This window comes from Pezoporus occidentalis, unplaced genomic scaffold (genome assembly GCF_034315485.1).
Source record: "Pezoporus occidentalis ecotype Australia unplaced genomic scaffold, CSIRO_AGI_Poc_V1 ctg4, whole genome shotgun sequence".
NCBI lineage: Eukaryota > Metazoa > Chordata > Aves > Psittaciformes > Psittacidae > Pezoporus > Pezoporus occidentalis.
This window is the reverse complement of record NW_026915724.1, coordinates 1,406,961-1,431,688: the sequence shown is the minus strand read 5'-3', so window position 1 is coordinate 1,431,688 and position 24,728 is coordinate 1,406,961.

Sequence of the window (24,728 nt, the reverse complement as noted above, 5' to 3'; positions counted from 1 at the left end):
GATGTATGTTATAAGTTTTTATTGCTGCTTAATTGTGTGATATTTGTGTTGGACTAACAGTACAAAGTGTTGAGATTATGCAGTTCATCTGTACACTACTCATGGAGTGTTGATTGAGTTTCTTCCAATTACATCATTCTAGTTGTGCAATCTTCAAATTTCACCAATTTACATTTCCTTTCACTATTTATTAAAATATCTTATAATCAGATATTACAAACTCCCATAAAACAGCAGACTGTACAAAACATAATACTTATTCCGTAAATAGCATGTCATTCTTCACAAAATAAACCCAGAATAAACACAAAAATAATTTGTGTCCACATGGAAGAAGATAGTAGCTTTAGCAGTCCAGCTTGATCTTCCCTGCCAATGCCTTATAACGACAATTTGTCAGATGGACCTATGTGACAGCCCAGCTGATCCTTCTGACGGATGCAGTGAGCATATCAGGTTTCATAAGATACAGAGGAAAAGCATCTCCAGCTCAATTTTGCAAAATTTTCATCTGTAAGTTTGGTACTGCTGAAAAAAAGAGTTTATCTTGGAGCATCTTGGTCTTTTTTTTTCTTTTGGAAAATAAAGGCATTTTGGGAGTTTCAATATAAAGTTTTCTTATGATGTTTTGTAAAATAAATATATTGTCATAATAAATGTAGTCATCAGAACAAAGTATTTTGACTGATTCAAAGATAGTTACTTTTTAAAAACTTATTTAAAAAAGTTTTAATTCAATAGAAAGTTGTAAGATATCAGATTTTCATTTTAAGCTCTATTGCTATAAAAGTGCCATTGAAATAATCTAAGATTCACATTTTGTAATTTTTGAGTGCAGCATGTGTGAATTGCCATTCTGTTTGAAAATACAGATGACACTGAGTTTCTTTTAATGTAAATTACCTTTTGCAAGATCTTTGGTAGAAGATAATTTTATTAAAAAGTGGGCTTTTTTTCAATTTCTATTAGGGTGAAAGGTGGCAGGAGAAGCTGTTAGGTTATTAATATCTGTGACATGTGGTAAGCAGTATACTTTAATCTGCTCTGGTTGGCTGATCCATGCCTAGCCTGCAGAATAATGAACAACTACAACCTTTCAGCACATTGGAACTGTCGTTTCTGCTGGTCTACTCTACAGCTGTAACACTGTTAGTTGAAGTGTTGGCTATCACCTGCAAAGAGCCATATCTATGGAAGACACAAAACTGGTGTTCTCAACACAGTTTTCTGTGGCCTTCTTGAAGGAGCAGGACCCTGGCTCCAACTCCCTTCTGCAGCATGGAAGCAAATTGAGGTCAGCAGTATGAGGAGTGTAATGGAATGTAATGGTTGCTGCTGCCCACCACTAGACCTACCTATGTGCCAGCATGGGAAGGGACTTCCTGTTTTTTTCTATCCTCTCTTCTCACCTAATTTAGGAATTGCTGATAGAATAATTAAGGTCCTTGGATTGTGGACCCTATGTTCCTACTTGCTGAGGACCCACTAAAATAGCTGAGCAAAAGGGCTTAGCTATATTGAGGATGAGCACTGCAGCATTCCCTAGAGGAATTTATGGCCCTAGTGTCATCAGTTTAGTGAGTGAATGGGAAGTATGAAACAGCTAGTACTGAGTAAGAGACTGTCTAAAGTATACATTGGAAAATGCTGACATAAGAGGGAAAAGGGCCAGCCTGGAACATTCAGAAACAGAAGTATTCATTCAGGGTGCAATTCCCTTTAGAAAGCAGTGTAAATGAAACCCTTACTGATTGCATTCAAGATGATACTATTTGTGGGACCTTTGAGACAAAATGAAAGCAAGTATATTTTTATCTATGACACCAGTGTTTTATGCTAAACCTTATCCTGGATGTTTGCTCTCATAGTTAGTTGCTTATTAGGTGAGTGGCTTGATTAAACCCTTCATAAAAGACAGAAGTAGGAAATCACAGGAAGAGCATAGGGATGCTTTAGCATCTGTTCAGCTCTATCAAGGTGACTATCCACCTCTGAATTTACAGGGAAAATGTGCTGTAACATATCAGTTACAATAGTATCTGAAACTCCATGTTTTTGATTTAGCTCTTAAAGGACTCCATTTTTTGTGGATCAGATGCAGGCACAGGGAGAACTTGGACCTGAAGTGCTCTGAAGGAATAGTTTGAAAACCATGAGTAAGCTCAAAGCAAGTCCCCTACCAAAAAATGAAAGAGATGTTTATTTTCAAAGGAAAATCGCAGTTGGTTTCAAAACAATTTTGTAGTTCCAACAGAGTTCTTTGGAGGAGAAAAGGTACGAAAATATAAGTACAATCACAAGAATTTAGAGTGAAGGTAACAACAGCAAGATTGTCATGAAAAATTCCAAGATTCAGTCTCCCTTGCCAAAACATACATAAATATATATAGTGCTGTTAATGAGACATACACCTCTAACACTAGACAGTATAATTATGTCTGAGCTTTGTTATCACAGCTAAAAATAGGTGTTAATTGAATATTTCCTTTTTTTTTTTTGCTGGCCCCTCTGCTTTTCTCCAAGATCATTAGCTCCTTGGCAATTGCCTTGTCCTCTCACCACAAGACTGGAGGAAAGTCCGGCAGTCAAGAGATGGAAAAGGCCCAGCTGTTCCACCATGGAACTCCATTCGTAGTGCTGAATAGAAGACAGTCTCTTGTAATAATAATCCAACACCTCTGTTTGAGATCATGCCATTGCTCTGTAGCTGTTACATTCCCTGGAGCTGGCAGAAGGACATCATAAACACTGTTCATTAAAGGAAAAAATCCCTTCCGTGAACTAAAAAATCTCTATCCTTCATGTAGGGACAGGAAACCATCACTGGAATCAAACCTCCCATGGTGTTAAGCTAGCAGTATCTCATTACAGAGGCATTAATGCAGAGCTGTATAATCACATTTTTATGGTTTAACAGTTAGAAAGTAGAATTTAATACACTTAATTACCTCTCTGGAACAGGCAGTGACCACTCCTGAGTGACAATTTCCATCTCAGGTTTATGTTGTATATTTCTTCCAGAAGATTTTGAGTGTGTATGATAGCAAATTCCTGGAACTTCTCAGGTATCATTCAAAACTTCCAAAGGAATGTTTTTGTTGTTATTTCCTCTGCTAACCCAGAAGAAAAGTATGACCCAAACTATTTCACTAGGAAAATTTATGTTCCTGTCCAATGTTTTGGGGGACTATTTTGTTACAGTATACACACATTAAATATATTACCCTATGTATACAAAGTATTAGTACATGTTTTTCAGTCGATGATTTAGGGACATGTATTTGAAAACAAAATCCAAAATAAATTAATACATTTACTATTTTTATAATGGTACAAATCAGCAAAAATAGTATTTTTTAATTCCATAAGCCAGAAAAAAAATTATTGTTACTGGAATAAATAATGCGCTTGCTAAATATAAAGTGGAGACAAAATAATAAACTCTCAAGAATTTTCTGGTTGATATTCAATCTGAGTGGATAATACAAACAGATCAGTCCTTTCCAAAGAACCAGATCAGGATATGGTTTTAATAATATGTCACTTTTCAGTGTCCTTGTGTTGCGTATGATGACTGGCTTCAAAGTCTAGTCCACTTCCTTGCCTGAATGGAGCTTAAAATCTTAGCCTTAGGATGCTGTGTTAATGCAGTGACTTAGTGCAAGGCCTTGCTCTAGCCTTGGTGAAGCTGCTCAACTTTACAGAAATAATTTGAGTAAGTAAAGGGTCTCAGTCTGCCTTTTCCAGGGTATCTTTTAACTCATTCCACAATCATTCTCACTTTTTCATGCCTTTTCTCCTTCAACATAGAATTAGATGTTCAATGTAAAGGACAAGAGAAAGTGACACAGAGACCTTTCTGGAGCATACCACAGTCTGGTGGTTAATGTCATATTCTGGGAGTACAAAAAAACTTCTGTTGAAGGATGGATCAAAAATACTAACAACACCCAGAGTTTTTAATGACTGGCCTATCGGGTAAAACAGGAATTACTCTTTCAGCTAGCTTGGGAACATGTGAGAAGGGGGGAATGTGGGTAGGTGTTGATAAGCACGATCATCTACCAAATCAAACTATATTTTGAGAGAAGTAGAGGAATGCACATTTTGTGAGCCCTGGAGGAATTGAGGTATGAGAAAGGAACTCTGCAGTTTGCTGCTGTCAGATTACAGGCAGATATGTATATACCTTGTAAAAAGGTTCTGGTACCATAGCAACATTAGTAATGGAAACATAGGCTAAGTTTTGGTAGTCCTAGGTGGGTTCTGTGACTGCCAGTATTGACTTGAAAAAAAGTTTTTTCTGGAATTTACATACTTGAGTAACCATTCAATGTCTAATCGTCAGGTAAGTATTTAGCAGGCAAGAAAAGATTGGAATGGAGAAGAAAACAAGCATTAGAGCTGTTTTCATTTTTTTTCCCAGTAGTTCTTCCTGAACTAGCTCAATTCCTTCCTGATCCAGAATGACAGGATCAGTAGAGGTCTGATATTTTATACCCATTGAAGATCTGGCTTTTACTTGTTAATTTTATGAGGTTTTCACTGAAATTAGTTGAAAGTTTTCTGGAAAAAAAAAAATGTCTCTGAGGAACACAGGCCTCCCTTAACAAAACTAAGCACAGAGCTAATTAAACAAGATGAACATACTCATTTAAAAACATTTGGGAATAGAGACTTTACTGTAAACATCCAGGGAGTATGTGAGCATACTTTGATGACTTTTATTTCCAGTGTTTTTTTAACTCAGTTATTTACAGCTAATCACATTTCTGCAATGTGATGGCATCATTTGCTTTCTTAAAAACTATATTGTCTGTAAATCTAACAAACTATGGTGGAAAGAATCCTAAATCCTACACAGATTTCATCACAAGAAGCATTTAAGTACTTGAAGGCCAGTTTGCAAAGCTCTGTTTAGCTGTTGTGAGTCTTTCATTCTTTCAGTTTCCACCAAAGCTGACTTGTTTTTCACCTTCCTCCTCATTTGATTTTCAGACTTGGTGTTGAAGTTTTGTAATTTTTGTCTCTGGCTAAGTTTATTATAATAGCCACACAAGTGAATTGAAGAGTGTGAGAAAGTCTTCTGGTGAAGGCTAGCCAGATGAAGCATTTTGCTTTCTGCAGTTTTAATATGATCTTGTGGAAACCTGACAAGGAAAGAATTCATTGCTGGAGCTGATAATGCTGAATGACATCTCTTGGTTTATGAAAATTATATCCTTTCTGCCTTCCTCCCTTTTTAGGCTTTGTTCTTTTTATTTTCTTTTTTTCCTTCCTCAGATAAGAGTCATGGGTTTCACAACTTTATTGCTTTGCCTATTGAACCTTTAATTTTTTTGCAGTATGTCTATTACTTTCCTGTTTATTTGGCTCTATCATGGCACTCCACCTCCCTTTACGAAGACAGAAAACAGTGAATCATTATGAATTAGGCAGGGCTGAGAAGCGGCTCCAAAGAGGACACTAGCCAGGGAGAATACTCATCTATTTAAAAAGGGACCAAGCATATCCTAAGACTGCTGTCAAATATAGATTTCCCTCTGTACAGCCTCTGTCTGTGTGTGAGAAGCTTCTATTTTGCTTAGCCTTCTGGTACCTGCTAATGATGTGATCACTGAAGTACACATGTGCTGCAATGAAAACATCATGCACCTCCTCATGTGTTTGTTCACCAGTCCTCTCTATTAGCTGATCTAGTAGAGTTGCTGTTTTAGCTCAGTGGGTGGAGGTTTGTGGTTTTGGAAGCCACATTTAAATCCCAGTGCTGTGTTTGTGGTTGGCTGATGATCCTGGGGTCAGTTTGTATGTGGTTACAGATCATTACACCCTGTAGACAGTAACAGTTATACCACATCATCAAAAATTATACCTTGTGAAGACAGTCATGTCTTCTGAACCATCTGAATATTTTAAACTACTAATCTTTTGAAGACTGTACATGCTAATTGGCTTGGAAAAGACACTTTAAATGAATTTTATCTTTTTGTCATGTTTTAAGAATTTTGTTCCTACATATAGCAATTTTCTCAAGTTTGTTGTTGGACAGAAGAGAAAGTATTTTGTATTAACACATCGCAAATAAAGTAATTTGAGAGCATCTGTTATGGAAAAAGAACATAATGCTTCCACTAACTTCAGTAGATGTTGGATCAATCCTTGAGTACAACAATATGTCAAATTCAAAGCAGGCACAAAAATAACAAACAGGCCAACTCTTGCTCTTTTTCCTTATACTGAGTGTTAGGAAAGTTAGCTACATTCTTAAATGCACATCATCAAGTTCTCAACATAACTGATTCTTATATCTCTGCATGAAAGAGACATAGAATCAAGTCAGACAGCTTCTACTTTTGGAAGTGAAAGAGCAGACACAGCAAGCTGCTGTAGTTAGTAAATATGAACTGGATGTGCTTCACAGGCTTGAAGATGAAGCTGTAACTTGAAGTCACAGCATATGTGACTCACAGATCTGAGTAAATATTTGTTTGTTGGAGTCCATTTCTGCTTTACCAGAAGAGGCAGAGGCTTTCGTACGAGTCTCTGAATGTTCTGCAACTTTCTGTAATTGCTGGCTATCCATGTACAAATGCTGGTTAAGATGATCCGGCATATGTGAGTACACTAACCAGTTTCTTTTATGGATGAGGAAATAAGACAAAATAGTAGGAATTTTTTTTCTTTTTTCCTTACAGTTGGTTTTAAAAGCATGGATAACTTTTTAATACATGATTTTAACGACAGGATGTAAATACATGTGTTGGAGCTCAAAGCACTTAATCAAAGAAAGCTTGAATTTGCTAATCTTTTGCTCCTCAAAAAGTAGAAAAATGTAATGCAAAGTTATAAACTAGTTGGTTTATTTCCCAATCTATCAGGATTCTCAAGAGTACCATACTTCAAACATATTTTCTGGAAGAGAGATCAATGCCAACACTCAAAAATGCTTTTATAAATCAATGCCATTTCCTCCAGCTGTTATCTTTTAAGGGGCATATGTTGTACATGCTATGGATCTATTAATAAAGTAACCACAGTAGAACAACCAAGCAACCAATCAAAAAACCCAGGTACTTCAGTGGCAACGTATTTTGGATTGCATGCATGCAGACTATTATACATTGTAAAAACATTTCTCAATCCCAAACCCCAGATCTGAACAATTTAAATTAGTTTACTATTAAGTGGCTTACTTCCACGCATAAAATTTTTCTCAAACTTAACTGCTTTCTAATAAACAAAAAAATAATAAAGGCCTCTAACCTTGTCTCGAATAGAATAAACTCCATTTTGTAGTAAATTGAATCATTTTAGGGTTAAGAAGCTAGGTTTGGAAGTCATGTTTGTAGCTCCTCTGTTTACAGGCTGGACTTCTAGGCAGGAGCCATCAGGTTAGCAGCACTGATTCCCTTGCTGAAAACAATCTTGTTAGGATTTGCATCTTTTTATATTTGAACACAGGTTATTAGCCTAGTTGCTTCACTGCTGCCCACTGTGCTTATAATTTCCTACCTAACTCAATGTCCCTGGCAAGTCTCAGAAGGAAATAAATCCCTCTTCAGCATTAGGTCCTGTGTCTCTCCATCTGGTTCTGTCTAAATCCACTCTCACTTCTGAATGCTCTTAACTGTTAGCCCCCATGTCTTAGTGTTTTGATTGGTCTTGTTCAGGCACCTGCCTATCCTGAGCTCTTCTAGATGCTCCCCTTCATCATGCAGCCCAGAACAGCTGAGTAATCTGTAGTCTAAAACCAGAGACATATAACACTCACAGAGTACCTCTGCATCTAGGTATGCCAGCTCTGAGTTGCTGGACTCAGTTGCCCTGGTTGGAGTATGTTCAGGGTTGGAACTTGTTCAGTACTGTCTGGACAACTGACAGGGCACAGACATCCATATAGAGATATTACAGTGAGGCAGAAATGGCAGGATTTATGGATCTTATGCTGCCCAAATGATAAAGACTACAAGTTTTTTTACCACTATAGGAATGCTGGAGAGGGACTCTTCATTAGAGACTGTAGTGATAGGACAAGGGGTAACGGGTTAAAACTTAAACAGAGGAAGTTTAGATTGGATATAAGGAGGAAATTCTTTTCTGTTAGGGTGGTGAGGCACTGGAATATGTTGCCCAGGGAGGTTGTGAATGCTCCATCCCTGGCAGTGTTCAAGACCAGGTTGGACGAGGCCTTGGGTGATAGGATTTAGCGTAAGGTGTCCCTGCCCACGGCAGGGGGGTTGGAACTAGATGATCTTAAGGTCCTTTCCAACCCTAACTATTCTATGATTCTATGAAACATGAAAAAAAGATTATTACTGTAAATTTTGATAAAAAACTCACCCCTGCAATACAGGGTGCCCTTAGGTTAACATAACAAGTTCCCTCTTCCCACCCCCAAAGAGCTTTTTTTCGTAAGACCCGGGCCCTGGCTGCAAAGCATTTAATCAGAACATCCCAAAACTCAGTGAATTTACAGATAGAGATATTGTTTTGCTTAATCATGGAGACAGGCAAACTATTACTGTGGTCCTAAGGATTTTTTCCCAAAGAAACCTCAAAATGCTTTAAAACACTTTCAGATATTTTGCATACAATCACACAAACATAAGAGCTTTCACAGATTTCTGGATATGTGCTAAATAAGAGAATTAATGTTTCTCTTGTGGCATTCTGCAAGTACCTTTCTTCTCTCCCCATTCTCCTTTTCTTCCCTCTTTCTCCTTTCTCAGAATGTTAAAAAATGGTGCACTTGTCAAACTTCAATCTTTATTTCTCTTCATAAAATATTACCCCAGCATTCCATCCCACCAGCCATTCTATCCCACCAGCCATTTCCCCAACCCATTTTCTGCTTACTTCCCTTACTTTCAACCATTTTAATCCATTACATCCTCCTACCTCTTTATTCTTTCTAGCCGTCTCTGACAGACGGGAGTATTAAGAGCATAGAATCATAGGATCATTTTGGTTGGAGAAGACCCTTAAGAGTGCAATAAAAGTACTATACTGGCTCAGTTTTGAGCTATAGTGTATCAGTAAACAGATTGCAAGAAAGTCCATACAGGTGAGTTTCTCTTTTATTCCTATGCTATCTCAGTGCAAATTTTCATGGGAAACAGCAGCATAATATCTGGTGTTAGTTTGCTTATTGCCTTTTATAAAAGGGTCTTTCCTGTGGCTCTTGAATATTTACATCAGGTGATGACTTTGCCTATAAAGTACAGTCTTCTAAAACACACATAGAATTACTATATTGCTGCACAGACACTCAAGCCATCACATGCATGAAACCCAAATGCATATCAATTTTGAAACCTCAAAGTCAATCATAACCTCACAACTTTTAACCTTTTGTTACAAAGGCTAATTTTCAGGGAAAAGTCTTTTGCCTTTGCAGTAGAATCCTTCCATGAGAGTAGAGGACAGAAATGTCAAAACCATGCAGGAAGGAATAAGGAAGAGTGTCACAGAAAATGAGTTATGTTACCATTGAGATCAGTGTCATGGCTGGTTCTCACACATTTGTTTCACTAATCTAGTCCACTCATCACTGCTAGCAGTCCTTGACCACATGACTGTCTCTGCTGGTGAAGTTACTTCAGATTGATGCTCTATTTCATATTGCTTTTCCTACTCCTTCTCCATTTATCTTATTGCCGTGGCATTGAAAGCCCAAGGAATTGCAAGGGAGAATCCAGCGGCTACAGAGAAAATACAATATATTCCCTGTAGTTCCACCTAAGGAAGTGAAGTGGACATTTTAATGACAGTTATGTCCTAAACTTAAGTGATCAGATCCACTTGTGTGCAACGACTGAATGAGAATAAAGAGAAGATGGTCAGGTGTATTCAAAAGTTATGGGTCATGGACACCTTAGGAAAAAAGAAGGAAGGAATTTTATACTGATCTCAGTTTATTGCTAGTCTTTTGTTGAAATAGCGTAGGATTTTCTTCCAGCACACTAAACTTGGATTTGTTCATAGCAAGGAGTCTCTTTATTTTAACATTCTAATTAATGTCCTCATGGAAGGTGCTTATTATTACTGGCTCTGCCTTGTCTGTAATTCTGACAAATTAACAGATTGAGGAAGACTGTGTTGATGCTGCCTATAGCTGTTTGTGGCTTTCCCATTTGAAAGAGTATATTAAAGTTGGATCCAGATTACAAATGTTTAATCTGGCAAAGATATTTGGTAGCCTCTAAAACAAATATTGTGTCATTAATATAGCAGCATCCATAAATGGGACTGGCGACATATAATGCCGTGTCTGTGGATATTTTCAAACCATGTTTAGGATCCTTAACTAACCCTGTTCTGTGTAGGTATTGCCACCGCTTCAATACCTAACTGCAACAAAACAAGCTAAGACTGTATTTTTAGCTTTAACTCTAAATTCTCAGGATTTTGTGGTTTTCAAATGAGACCTTTAGTATTATCTGGACTTAGACTTCTTTTGTGGTTCAATAGAAAATACACAGTATTCAGTTTTTCACTTCTGGTACATTTCTACAATAGCATTAAAAATAGTGAAGCCTTTCAAGTTTATTCAAGTGGACATGATAAACCATAATTACATTGTTTAGCACAGTTTATTGTATAAATACAAGCTTAGATTTTTTTTTTCAAGTTAATTTTGATCCAATGCCAAAACAGTTCTTTGAACTATTTATGCTGATCTTTGACATGGTATTCAAAGATGTATCATCTCCATCCAAACCGCTGAGCTATTATAATGTTGTTACAGGAAAGAAGAGTGGGCCAAAAAGATATGAATATTGACATTAGGAAAAAATTACTGCATGGTAACTGATGTTAAAAAAAAAAAAAAAAAAAAGCATGGTCAATTTTATTAATTTTTACTACCAAAGCAAAAAAGCTAATTCTCTATTGCAAGCTGCAGTCTTTAGGAACTGAGTGGAATAGCTGCTGTACTTCGGGGACCACAAAATGGCATGCTTGTATTTTGGACTTTTGCTGCTAGAAGGCAGCAGTGCAATGCATTACCAGTGGCACATCCTAAACACCTTTGTCTATCATTTACTCTTTAAGTATTCTATATTACAAGACAAATGTTAAATTTAGTACTCATGGAAATAGCCAAGGTCAACCAGTGAAATCGGTAAGAACATCTTCTCTTGGAGAGAACTTTAGTATGTGACAGGTAAGATCATTGCTTAGGAACCTTCCCTACTTAGTTTTTCAGACTACCTTCTCTTTGCTTCTCCTCATAACAGTGTTCTTGAAAAGAGCTTTTCTGTGTTTGAATATGATTTTATAAAGTTATCCAACCATGTGAAGCAAGTGAAGACAAAACCTCAAGTCTTTAGAAAAAATGTTGCATACCCCTGAAAGCAGCCATAAAGCAATTCTCTTGGTAAATGAAAATATAAATACAAATTCTTTATTAAAGATGCATGTTCCAAAGGGTGTTAAAAAGGTTTGTGTTGTGCAGCACAAATATGTATGTTTATAAAGTGGGTGTGTTGTTTTTCTGGCTGTTAGATGTCATGTGCATCCTTTTGGAAATACTTCACACCTTCTGCCCTTTCAGGTAGTTCTCAAATAGCAAATACTGCTTTGATGACACTTTTCTTTCAAGATCTTGCTAGACTGAAAACACGATAATAAAAATAGGACATTGACATTTTTTGTAGCTCACTTTTTTTCTGAAGTGCAAATAAATTACCGGTTTTTAGCATGAAACCTCATGGTAAAAAGGCAACAACAAGGTCCTTGGAGACAATCAGTCAACAACATGCAAATCATTTTCTCTATGTATTTCTGAAAACTCCTACTGTTACCAAATAACACTTGGAATATTACATACAGTGAAAAACAACCTTCCTCCTCTAAACTCCAAAATCAACTCTTTGCCTTGATTGCTGCAAAACCTGCGTTTTTTATGCAGTTGATACAAAAGCTTCAAGTAACATGGTACAAGCTTCTATATTATTCAGACAGGGGAAGACAGAAAGATCTTCTGTATATACTCAGTAGTTCAGCTGGTCACCATCCTGAAGACACTGAAGAGATTATGCTATTCTGATGAAGAGATGAGCACGAGAAAGAATTTCCCATCACCTTGTCAACAGTGATCAACATCTAATGAGAAAAGAGGCATGGGCTTTTCTGAATGACTAGAGTTAAGAAAGGGGGAACAAAAGCAGAGAAACAGTTAACCAAAAAAATATGAGAGAGCAAAGACTCTGATGATGCATACGAAGATGTCAGATTCCTATGAAATAGCAGCTCAGAATCCAAAAGGAATTGTAAATTTCCCTGCTGTTAAGAAGGAGCAACAGGCAGTAGCTGATGATTTTCACTGCAAAAGATATTTAAACATAAAAACATAAACAAAGTTGGAGGATTTTCAGTGTTTCACTGACATCTATTGGACATAAGGTGTATTGAGTGTTTTTCTAATCTAAAGAATAAAAGCTTATTAAAGAATGTGCAAAGCAGCTTCAAATCAGTGTTTCTGTACTTACTCCATGAAAGATGAACTCCCCGCAATGTGGGTGGGTAGGGGAAAAAAAAACAACATCAAACTCTGATTATCTTGTAGGAAATAAAAGTGAAAACCTTACACCTGAAACTGATACGTTAATAAATCAAAAAAGCAGGTCAGGGAAACTCATGTAGCCCCAGGAAAATGGGAGAGTGGGGCACACTTTAATAGTATCTCTCCTGTAAATACAGGTAACACAGACGTTCTCACTAAGACATCAAAGCAAGAAAACCCAATAATAACAATATTTTATTTCATTGCATATTGCAAAATAAAATTTTAATAAAAACCAAACCCAAACTTCCTGGTTTTCACAGTCTTTCTTCAGGGAAGACACAGTGCAACTCATCTCTGGTTTCTTTCTGAAGTATAGAGTTATGAAAATATTTATAGAGGTATTCAGACTTGCTTCTTAGTTGGGTTAGGGAGCCTTGCAGAAGTTATGACCATCCTTCTCTCCAGCTAACAGTAAGAAATTCCTAAGTGCTTTCTCAGAACTTTTATTCGATATTGCAACTCTGATTTTGTGAGTATTCTACCTAAATTTAGCTCTTCTCATCTAGGCCAACTAGAATAAGTTATTTCTTCACCAATAGATATCAATTGGGAACAATACTGACATCTGTTACTTGAAGCCATGACTCTTAAACTAATGGAAACTGAGTGCTCCTAAATTTTACTCAGCGAAGAGTTACATTTTATTTTAGCATTTGCTCCAAATCTAGGTTTGTCTAGATGTACCTGGGAAAGATGTACACTAAATTCCTAGATGTACATGGGAAAGATAAAGTACGGAAATACACAAATTTCCTTTCTCTTGAATTCTGCAGTATTTTGATATCGGTTTCAAATGTTTAATCTAGCAACATTTTGTGGGGTTCACACTGACTCTGCTCTTATTTTGAGTACTATGCCTCAAGCTGTAATTTGTTTTATTCCTGACAGAAAAGCTCAACAATGAAGCTGCGTGTAATGTCAAACATTACAACCATTAAAATGTTCTTGTTGTAATATTTCTTTGTAGTTAAACAATAATTAAGCCTGCCTTTTAAGATAGTGTCGTGGTTTAAACCCAGTCAGTTAATTTGTTCGCTCACTTCCCCCCCTTTTCTTGCCCTCCCCCTGCTCTCGGAGGGACGGAGAGGAGAATCGAAAAGAATGCAACTCCCACAGGTTGAGATAAGAACAGTTTAGTAACTAAGGTATAACACAAATCACTACTGCTACCACCAATGATAATAATGATAAAGGAAATAACAAGGGAAGAGAATACATCATCTCACCACCAGCCGACCGATAACTCGCCCCCCCCCAGCCCGACCAAGCTCTGACCGATACCTCCTCCAACCCTCCAGCCTCCCGGCCCTTCCGGCTAACTCCCAGTTACCTCCTGGGCATGACGTGCTGTGGTATGGAATACCCTTTGGTCAGTTTGGGTCAGGTGTCCTGCCTCTGCTTCCTCCTGGCTTCCCCTCCTCCCTGGCAGAGCATGAGGCTCACAAAGTCCTTGGCCAAACCAAAATATCCTTGTTATCAGCTCTGTTCCCGAGCTGAAAGTCAAAACACTGCACTGCACCAGCTACCAAGAAGGGGAAAAATGACTGCTACTGCTGAACCCAGGACAGATAGGTAGTTCAAATTTGCATCAGAAGAAGTCAGAGAAATGATGTTGTGAAATGAGGCACATGGAAAGACTTCTGGAAAAAGGAACATCTTATTCAGTATTCCCACATTTGCTGGGAGAGCTCTTCTCTGGGCTCCAGGTTATGCCTCTTCTACAGCAGATTAGTGGCCCAAATAAATACAGATAATTCAGAGTAGAAAGGGGTAGTCAGCTACTGAGAGGATATCATACTTGTCCTAGATCTTTCTGAATGACTCAGATTATAAGGAAAAAAAAAAAAGGAAGATTTTTGAACATTAATTTCAGTGGACATATCTGATAGATGTTTAAACATTCCTGGGAAGAATTAGAGGAATCACTGAGCCACTCAAATATTTCAGAGGCTAAGGAAGAAACTGAAGTATTTTCTTCTGTGAGGCAAGAGAAGGCCAAAATACATTATTTTTCAGAATTTTAAATGTATATTTTGAGCATTTTCCTGGCCTGAGAATTTAAGCAATCTAAAATGATTCTTGTTTAAAATATTTTTTTTTTATTTTTAATTTTCAGTCTTACAAAGGAATAAGAAGCAGTGCTGAGTAGGACTGGCTGACAAGGAAGATAATCCATTTACATTATATTTACATAAGTACAGCTATCAAAAAGATAACACAAATTAATACATAGCACACTTAGTCCTTTACTGCATTACAGCACTCATAGTGACAGAAATAAGTATTGCATCTCATGCACTGAATAACAAACTCATACATTCAGGCTGTTTTTCAAGCAAAAGAAATAAAAGACTGCTCTCTCATGGTGTATTTGTGGGAACCAAACACTTCACTGCCACATGTCAATCTGGAGCCAACAGATTCTCTCCCAGCAGAAATACAAGCCCTCAGAAGTATCATATTCATAGATGTTTTTATGCCATGAACAGAGAACATGATTTAAAAATAACTGTTTCATTTGGATCATGCATTTTAAAAATATCTGAATAAAACTTTTGAAAGCATTTTGCTCAGGCAATTTTCAGATTTGGAAAAGAAATTTTAAAAAGTTATTCTTTATATCCAGAAGAGAAGCTATCAGTTATTGATGGTAGAGATGGACACTTCCTCCTCTCCCCTCACAACACATTCCAAGATTTCACTAACCAAGCAGTAAACAGCCTTTAATTGTTTCTGCTACACTTTAGCTTTTTAAAAATAGCTTATTCAAGAGGATTAAACATTACAGCCATATTGCCTGTATTCTCCTGGTGGTGAGGTCATGTCTATTTACATGTGCTGGAGACTGGAGCAGGACCAGTGCAGTTCTCTCAAAGGTAAGCTCCCTTTTGCTTCCTGAAAAAATTCTGCAGGATTAAGTCCATAGCTCAGAGGAGTTTTTTGTTGGTTTATACTGTCTTTCTTTTCAGAAGGAAAGCACAGGACTGACATGTGCTTAGTCCTTTTCTTGGTTAGCCTCATACATTGAATTAAAGCCTTTACATCCAAATTTAGGACTGCATCTGGACATCCTAGATCATGATGAATAGGATATTGATGGAGTAGATAAGGCTAGTAGCATATGACCCTTAGGAAAAAAGTCTGGTGACCACATCACAGCATCACAGTATCACAGTATGCTAGAGATTGGAAGGGACCTCAAAAGATCATCTAGTCCAATCCCCCTGCCGGAGCAGGAACACCTAGATAGTGTTACACAGGAATGGGTCCAGGCGGGTTTTGAATGTCTCCAGGGAAGGAGACTCCACAACCTCCCTGGGCAGCCTGTTCCAGTGTTCCGTCACCCTCACTGAGAAGAAGTTTCTTCTCAAGTTTAAGTGGAACCTCTTGTGTTCCAGTTTGTACCCATTACCCCTTGTCCTATCATTGTTTGCCACTGAGTAGAGCCTGGCTCCATCCTTGTGACACTCCCCCTTTATATATTTATAGACACTTATAAGGTCACCCCTCAGTCTCCTCCAAACTATAGAGACCCAGCTCCCTCAGTCTTTCCTCATAAGGGAGATGCTCCACTCCCCTAATCATCTTTGTTGCCCTTCGCTGGACTCTCTCCAGCAGCTCCCTGTCCTTCTTGAACTGAGGGGCCCAGAACTGGACACAATATTCCAGATGGGGTCTCACCAGGGCAGAGTAGAGGGGAAGGAGGACCTCTCTCGACCTACTAACCACCCCCCTTCTAATACACCCCAGGATGCCATTGGCCTTCTTAGCCACAAGGGCACAGTGTTGGCTCATGGTCATTCTGTCGTCCACTAGGACCCCCAGGTCCCTCTCCTCTACACTGCTCTCTAGCAGGTCGTTCCCCAACCTATACTGGAACCTGGGGTTGTTCCTGCCCAGATGCAGGGCTCTACACTTTCCCTTGTTATATTTCATCAAGTTATTCCCTGCCCAACTCTCCAGCCTGTCCAGGTCTCGCTGGATGGCAGCACAGCCTTCTGGCATGTCAGCCACTCCTCCCAGCTTAGTGTCATCAGCAAACTTGCTGATAGTACACTCAATTCCCTCATCTAAATCGTTGATGAATATATTAAATAATACCGGTCCCAGTACTGACCCTTGAGGCACTCCACTAGTTAAAGGCCTCCAACTAGACTCAGCCCCATAGACTACAACTCTCTGGCTTCTCTCCTTCAGCCGGTTCGCAGTCCACCTCACTACCTGATCATCCAGTCCACACTTCCTCAATTTAGCCGTGAGGATGCTGTGGGAGACTGTGTCAAATGCTTTGCTGAAGTCAAGGTAGACTACATCCACCGCTCTGCCATCATCCATCCACCGTGTTATTTCCTCATAAAAGGCTAAGAGATTGGTCAAACATGATTTCCCCCTGGTGAAGCCATGTTGACTGCCCCTCATAACCCTCTTATCCTTGATATGCCTTAAGATGGCACCAAGGATAAGGTGTTCCATCACTTTCCCAGGGATGGAGGTGAGGCTGACCGGTCTATAGTTACCCGGGTCCTCCGTCTTGCCCTTTTTGAAGACCGGAGTGACATTTGCTTTCCTCCAGTCCTCAGGCACCTCTCCCGTTTCCCAAGACTTGGTAAAGATGATGGAGAGTGGTCTAGCAATGACTTCCGCCAGTTCCCTCAGCACCCGCGGGTGCATCCCATCTGGACCCATGGATTTATGGATGTCCAGATTGCTCAACTGATCTCTAACCCATTCCTCATTGACTAAGGCAAACCACTCCGTTGACCTGACTTCATCTAAGGTCTCAGGGGTACAGGGCTCTTCAGGACTGCCTGCAGCAGAGTAGACAGAGACAAAGAAGGCATTCAGTAACTCTGCCATCTCTGTATCTTCTGTCACCAGGGCACCCATCCCGTTCATCAGTGGGCCTACATTGCCTCTGGTGTTAGTTTTGTCTGCCATGTATTTGAAAAAGCTCTTTTTGCTGTCCTTGACCCTTCTCGCCAGGTTTAATTCTAAGGATGCCTTAGTCCTCCTAGCTGTCTTCCTACATCCTCTAGCAGCAGCCTTATATTCCTCCCAAGTGGCCAGCCCCTCCTTCCATGACCTGTAAACTCTCCTCTTTCACTTGAGCATACCCAGCAATTCCCTATTTAGCCACGCAGGTCTCTTGGCCCTCTTCCTTGACTTCCTACGTGTCGGGATGCTCCGATCTTGAGCACGGAAAAAGCAGTCCTTGAATGTCAACCAACTATCTTGGGCCCCTTTACCTTCAAGCAGCCTTGCCCATGGGATTTCCCCTAACAATTGCTTGAAAAGGCCAAAGTTTGCCCTGCTAAAGTCCAGGGTTGCAATTCTACTTGGTATTCTACTGGTCCTACCACACAAGATCCTGAACTCCACCATCTCGTGGTCGCTGCAACCAAGGCAGCCCTCAACCCTTACTGCTTCAACCAGATCCTCCTTGTTAGTGAGGATGAGATCCAGCAGCGTTCCTCTCCTGGTTGGCTCATCCACCATTTGCAGGAGGAAGTTATCATCCATACACTGGAGGAACCTCCTGGACTGCGGCTGGGTTGCCGAGTGGTCCTTCCAGCAAACATCAGGGAAGTTAAAATCCCCCATGACGACCACAGCCTGTGACTGTGAGGCCGCTCTCAGCTGCCTGTAGAAGGCCTCGTCAACTTCCTCACCCTGATCTGGTGGTCTGTAACAGACACCTACAACAGTATCCCCCCTGCCAGCCTGCCCCTTAATTCTCACCCACAGACTCTCAACTCGCTTGTCATCTGTCCCCGGACAGAACTCGGTGCATTGTAGTTCCTCCCGCACATAAAGAGCAACCCCACCACCCCTCCTGGCTGGCCTGTCTTTCCTGAAAAGGACATAGCCCTCCATGACTATATTCCAGTCATGTGAGCTGTCCCACCATGTCTCTGTAATTGCCACCAGATCATAGTCTCCTGACTTAACACAGGTTTCCAACTCCTCCTGCTTGTTTCCCATGCTGCGCGCATTGGTGTACAGACATTTCAGGGAGCGAGCTGAGCACACCGATTTCACCCGAGGATTATAGGAGGCCTCCCAGTCTTCATTAATACTGCAGCGCTGCCCCACTGGGGCAAGCCCAGCTACAACCCCATCCCCCTTCGAATCTAGTTTAAAGCTCTCCAAATGAGCCCTGCTAATTCGTGCCCCAGCATCCTTTTGCCTCTGTGAGACAAACCTTTCTCACTTGTCATTGTCCAGACTGGTGCCCTATAAAACCAGCTGTTATCAAAGAATCCAAAGCCCTGCCTGTAGCACCAGTCTCGAAGCCAATTGTTTATGAACTGAATCTTCCCATTCCTTCCCACATCATCAGTGGAAGATGGAAGGAGTGAGGAGAAGATCACTTGAGCCCCAGACTCTTTCACCATCCGCCCCAAGGCCCTGTAGTCTTTCTTCATCCCCCTCAGACTGCGGGAAGCAGCTTCCTCCCCACCTGTCTGGAAGACCAGCAGCGGGTAGTAGTCTGTCGGGTGCACCAGGTTGGGGAGCGCCCTAGTGATATCCCTGATCCGGGCTTCAGGCAGACTACACACTTCCCTATGATGAGGGTCAACTCTGCATATCGGGCCCTCTGTTCCTCTCAGAAGGGAATCCCCTACTACAATGACCTTTCTTTCTTAACAGAGGCAGTCTTGAGGTGCAAAGTCGACCCCCTTTTCCTATGTGGCCTTGTGGGCTGGCCTTGCCCCACGTTCTCACCTACCTCTCCTTCAAGATCCAGGGCCTCGAACCTATTACGGAGGGACACCTGGGGAAGCAGGGCAGGAAGGGGGGAGGAAGAAACAAGGATTGGTGTGCATAAACCCTCCTCTATAAAGAAAGGTAAGATCTACCTTAACACGTATGTATGTTCTGTTTGTCTTGTGATTTGCCTAACTCCTTTATAATTCAGTCAGGGAAACAAAATTAGATTCTTGAGCTATATTTACATTACAACAGATGTAGACTATGCTACCAGATCTGGTCCTGCTTTAAATATCTATCTCAGGTATGAATAACAAGGAAGTTGAAGCACACAAATAGCAAAACTGTAAGAGCTCAGTAAAGTTAATGAATAGACATTTCTCCATACAAAAGCTCTAGATGGATAGGCTATTTGGTTAACTATTTTTGCAAGTCAGCAGTTCATAAAAGACTGAAGGTCAGAAGTATAAAGCAAGCTGTATCTTGACACTGTCTTTCCAAAGAATGTAATAAATCTGAAGAAGGGTAGAACCAGTCTAAAAAAAAAAAATGAGGCGAGGCACAATCTGAAACTGAAAGAAATGTAGATCAAGCTGTTGTTCAGAATAAAAGAAATAATTGTGAAAAGCTTATATGTCATATGGCTCTTCACTTGCTAAGAAATGCAAAATTGTCAGACATTTTGCAGGTTCAGGTTTATGTCCTTGCAAAAAATTCAGCCTGGGTTCACAGGCCACAAAGTTCTGTTTGTTTGCATATTTTCATATATATCTGTGATCAAGAGCCATAAACCTGCTCTTTCTTTTGTTGTTTCAGTCTTGGTTCCTCCTGGATCCATTTAATGCTTCTCCTTTCCTCAGGTCTTGTACTGGAAGAGAGTGAACAGCTAGTCCACACCTACCCCTTTGTATTGTATTTGCAAGGCAAGGTTTTGGTTGCAAGTGGGCTACAGAGGTAGCTTCTGTGAGCAGATGCAAGAAGCTTCCCCCATGTCTGATGGAGCCAGTGCCAGCCAGCTGTAAGACAGACCAGCTGCTGGGCAAGGCCAAGTCCATCAGTGACTGTGGTAGTAGCTCTGGGATAACGTATTTAAGCAGGGGAGAAAGTTACTGTGCAGGGACAAACTGCAGCTGGAGGGAGGAGTGAGAATATGTGATAGAAACAGCCCTGCAGACACCAAGGTCAGTGCAGAAGGAGGGCAGGAGGTTCTCCAGGCATTGGAGCAGGGGTTCCCCTGCAGCCTGTGGTGCAGCCCATGCTGAGGCTGGCTTTGCCCCTGCAGCCCATTGAGGTCCATGGTGGAGCAGATTTCACCTGCAGCCTGGGGATGACCCCACACTGGAGCAGGGGATGCCTGAAGGAGGTTGTGACCCTGTGGGAAGCCCACACTGGGGCAGGCTCCTGGCAGGACCTGTGGCCCCATGGAGAGAGGAGCCCACATGGAGCAGGTTTGCTACAGGACTTGTGACCCCATGGGTACCCACTCTGAATTAGTCTGCTCCTGAAGGACTGCATCTCATGGAAGGGACCCAGGCTGGAGCAGGGGAAGAGTGTGAGGACTCCTCCCCTGAGGAGGAAGGAGCGGCAGAGACAACGTGTGATGAACTGACCACAACCTACATTCTCTGTCCCCCTGCACCAGTGGAGGGGAAGAGGTAGAGAAAGTAGGAGTAAAGTTAAGCCCAGGAAGAAGGGATGGGAGGGAGGAATGTGCTTATTAGACTTGGTTTTATTTCTTATTATCCTACTCCGATTTGATTGGTAATAATTTAAGCTAATTTCCCCAATTAGAGTCTGTTTTGCCCATGACAGTAATTGGTGAATGATGTCCTTGTCCTTATCTTGACCTATGAGCTTTTACTTACATTTTCTCACCCCTGTCCAGCTCAGAAGGGGAGTGATAGTGTGGCTTTGGTGGGCAGCTGACATCCAGCCAGGGTGAACACATCACACCTTTCTATGATTTTTGTGATTTTGCAGTATTCTGATACATTCACACTTGAGTAATCTATTTAATGGAGCAGGAAAGAGTGAACAAGTGCATTAACCCTGAAACGAGAAGGAACAAATACAAATATGGGATCAGAGTTTTCTTTATAGGGCAGATAACTTCCTTACCGTTTGTGCAGCAATGTTTACACTGCTGCTGTCAAAATAGCTAGATATTTTGCTGAAAATAGTTCTCCCTTCACAACAGCTTATAATAACCCAACAGAAATAAAAAAAAATTCATGCTATAACATTTTGGAAGCTAAGCTACTTTATACTAATGTATATAGCACACCTTCATATGTGCTCAATTTCCCCATGTTATAAATGTGCAAGAGCCACTTCATTTGTGATGAAAAAATTATTTAGAGTAAATGCTGCTGTTTGTTTTCAGTGATTTCAGAGACCTTACATGATCATGTAATAAAATTTAATTGAAAGTATTGAAGTTTCTTTGAGTGCAAGAATGAAAGTGGATTCCAATGACATCTCTTTTGGATGTTAGGTGAGGAGAAGGAAATTGTTTTGGTTTTGAACATATGAAGAAATGGCATAGGTAGTTTTCTGTGGAAAAAAAAATGTGAAAGACCAACACTGAGTGGAATTAGGACAGTGACCATGAAGATTTCCTAATACACTGACTACATCTTCATCTTGGTGAATGACCCTCATGTACTGAGGACTAAAAAAGAGAGTGGTCAACACCACCAGCTGGATCACAGACAGCAGTATGGGACTTACCTGGCTCACTTACAGTGGGGGAAGCAGGTGCTGTGCTGAGTATCTGACTTCAGTGACATGCAGTGTGTAATCAGAAATAAAATAAGTGATTTGTGGCTAAAAGAGCAGGAGCTACAACAGAATGTATCAGGGAAAACTTTGAACAACAATCCAGAAATCAAGAGTAGGAAATTTGCCTTGATACAGGAACACAAATAAACCACACAAAACACAAATTGCTGTTTATGTAATTCATGACAGGAACTCATTGTTAATTAAACAAATAAAACTGATAAATAATTTACTTGTTTTTCATGCTGGATATTCATGGATTTCAGCTACTTTTCCTAAATAGTCCATGTTTGCTATAAAGGAACAGTTGAAACAACTTTGATAAATTTTCTACTCTATTTCATGCAGATGTTGAAATGGTTTTTTAAATGACTGTGCATATAAAATAAATCAGATCCTTAAAACCCCCTATTTTTATACAGCATTACTAACAGTTGTGATAATATTTGTAGCAATCTTTTCCATTATTCAAAGGAAGTGCCTTATAATTAGAGCCCGCTTAAACTAAGCCAAAGGAGAATCAGACATGCAAAACTGCTGACAGTGAGCCATGCCCTTTTTATAAGAAACAGCATTTTATGTCACGCTCACAGGCCCTTTTTCTCATGGGGCACTTCAACCACCCTGATATCTGTTGGAGGGATGGCATGGCCTGGCACAAACAATCCAGGAGGTTCCTCGATTGTGTGCAAGACAACTTCCTTCTGCAAGTAATACAGGAGCCAACAAGAAGAGGTACCATGCTTGACCTCGTGCTTACCAACAGGGAAGGGCTGGTTGGAAATGTGACACTCCAGGGAAGCCTTGGTTGTAGTGATCAGGAGATGGTTGAATTCGAGATCCTCAGGACAGTGAGAAGAGCGTGCAGCAAGCTCACTGCCCTGGACTTCAAAAGAGCAGACTTTGGCCTCTTCAGGAACCTGTTTAGTCACGTTCCATGGGATATAGCCCTAGAGGGCAGGGGGGCCCAAGACTGATGGTTGATATTCAAGGATCACATGCAACAATCTCAGGAGTGTTGCATCCCAACTAGAAGGAAGTGCAGCAGGAGGGCCAGGAGACCTCCTTGGATGGATAAGGAGCTCCTGAGGAAAATTCAAGTGAAAAAAGAGGCTTATAAAAGGTGGAAGCAAGGACAGGCGGCATGGGAAGAATACAGAGATGTTGTCTGGGAAGCTAGGGACCAAGTTAGGAAAGCAAAGGCCCAGTTAGAATTAAACTTGGCTAGGGATGTGAAAGGCAACAGGATTCTATAGGTACATTGCAAATAAAAGATAGACAAGGAACAACGTGGGCCCAATCCAGAAGCTGTCGGGAGAGCTGGCTACCCTGGACTTGGAGAAGGCTGAGGTTCTCAATGATGTCTTTGCCTCAGTCTTCACTGGCAAAGGCTCTGACCACACCACCCAAGTCTTGGAAGGCAGATGCAGGGACTGTGAGAATGAAGACCTCGGGCCCACTGTAGGAGAGGATCTGGTTCGAGACCATCTTAAAAATCTGAATGCGCACAAGTCCATGGGACCCGATAAAATCCATCCTCAGGTCCTGAAAGAGCTGGAAAATGAACTTGCTAAGCCACTGTCCATCATATTTGAAAAATCATGGCAGTCAGGTGAAGTTCCCAGTGACTGGAAAAAGGGAAATGTAACCCCCATTTTCAAGGAGAAAAGGGATGACCCAAGGAGCTACAGACCAGTCAGTCTCACCTCTGTGCCTGGCAAAATCTTGGAGCAGATTCTCCTGGAAGGCATGCTAAGGCACATGAAAAGCAACAAGGTGCTTGGTGACAGCCAGCATGGCTTCACTAAGGGGAAATCCTGCTTGACCAATTTGCTGGCCTTCTATGATGGGGCTACCGAAGTGATGAACAGGGGCAGAGCTTCTGACGTCATCTACCTGGACTTGTGCAAAGTGTTCAACACTGTCCCACATGACATCCTTATCTCTAAATTGGAGAGACATCAATTTGATGGATGGACCACTCGGTAGATAAAGAACTGGCGGAATGGCCGCACACAAAGAGTTGTGGTCAATGGCTCAGTGTCCAGTTAGAGACCAGTAACGAGTGGTGTCCCTCAGGGATCGGTGTTGGGACCGGTCTTGTTTAACGTCTTTGTCGCTGACATGGACAGTGGGATCGAGTGCACCCTCCGCAAGTTTGCCGATGACACCAAGCTGTGTGGTTCGGTTGATACACTGGAGGGAAAGGATGCCATCCAGAGGGACCTTGACACGCTTGTGAGGTGGGCTGATGCCAACCTCATGAAGTTTAACCATGCCAAGTGCAAGGTCCTACACCTGGGTCAGAGCAATCCCAAGCACAGTTACAGGTTGGGCAAAGAAGAGATTCAGAGCAGCCCTGCGGAGAAGGACTTGGGGGTGTTGATCAGTGAGGAAATGAACATGAGCCGGCAGTGTGCGCTTGCAGCCCGGAAAGCCAACCGTATCCTGGGCTGCATCAAAAGGAGTGTGACCAGCAGGTCGAAGGAGGTGATCCTGCCCTTCTACTCTGCTCTTGTGAGACCTCACCTGGAGTATTGTGTGCAGTTCTGGTGTCCTCAACATAAAAAGGACATGGAACTGTTGGAACAAGTCCAGAGAAGGGCCACAAGGATGATCAGGGGACTGAAGCACCTTCCATATGAAGACAGGCTGAGAAAGCTGAGGC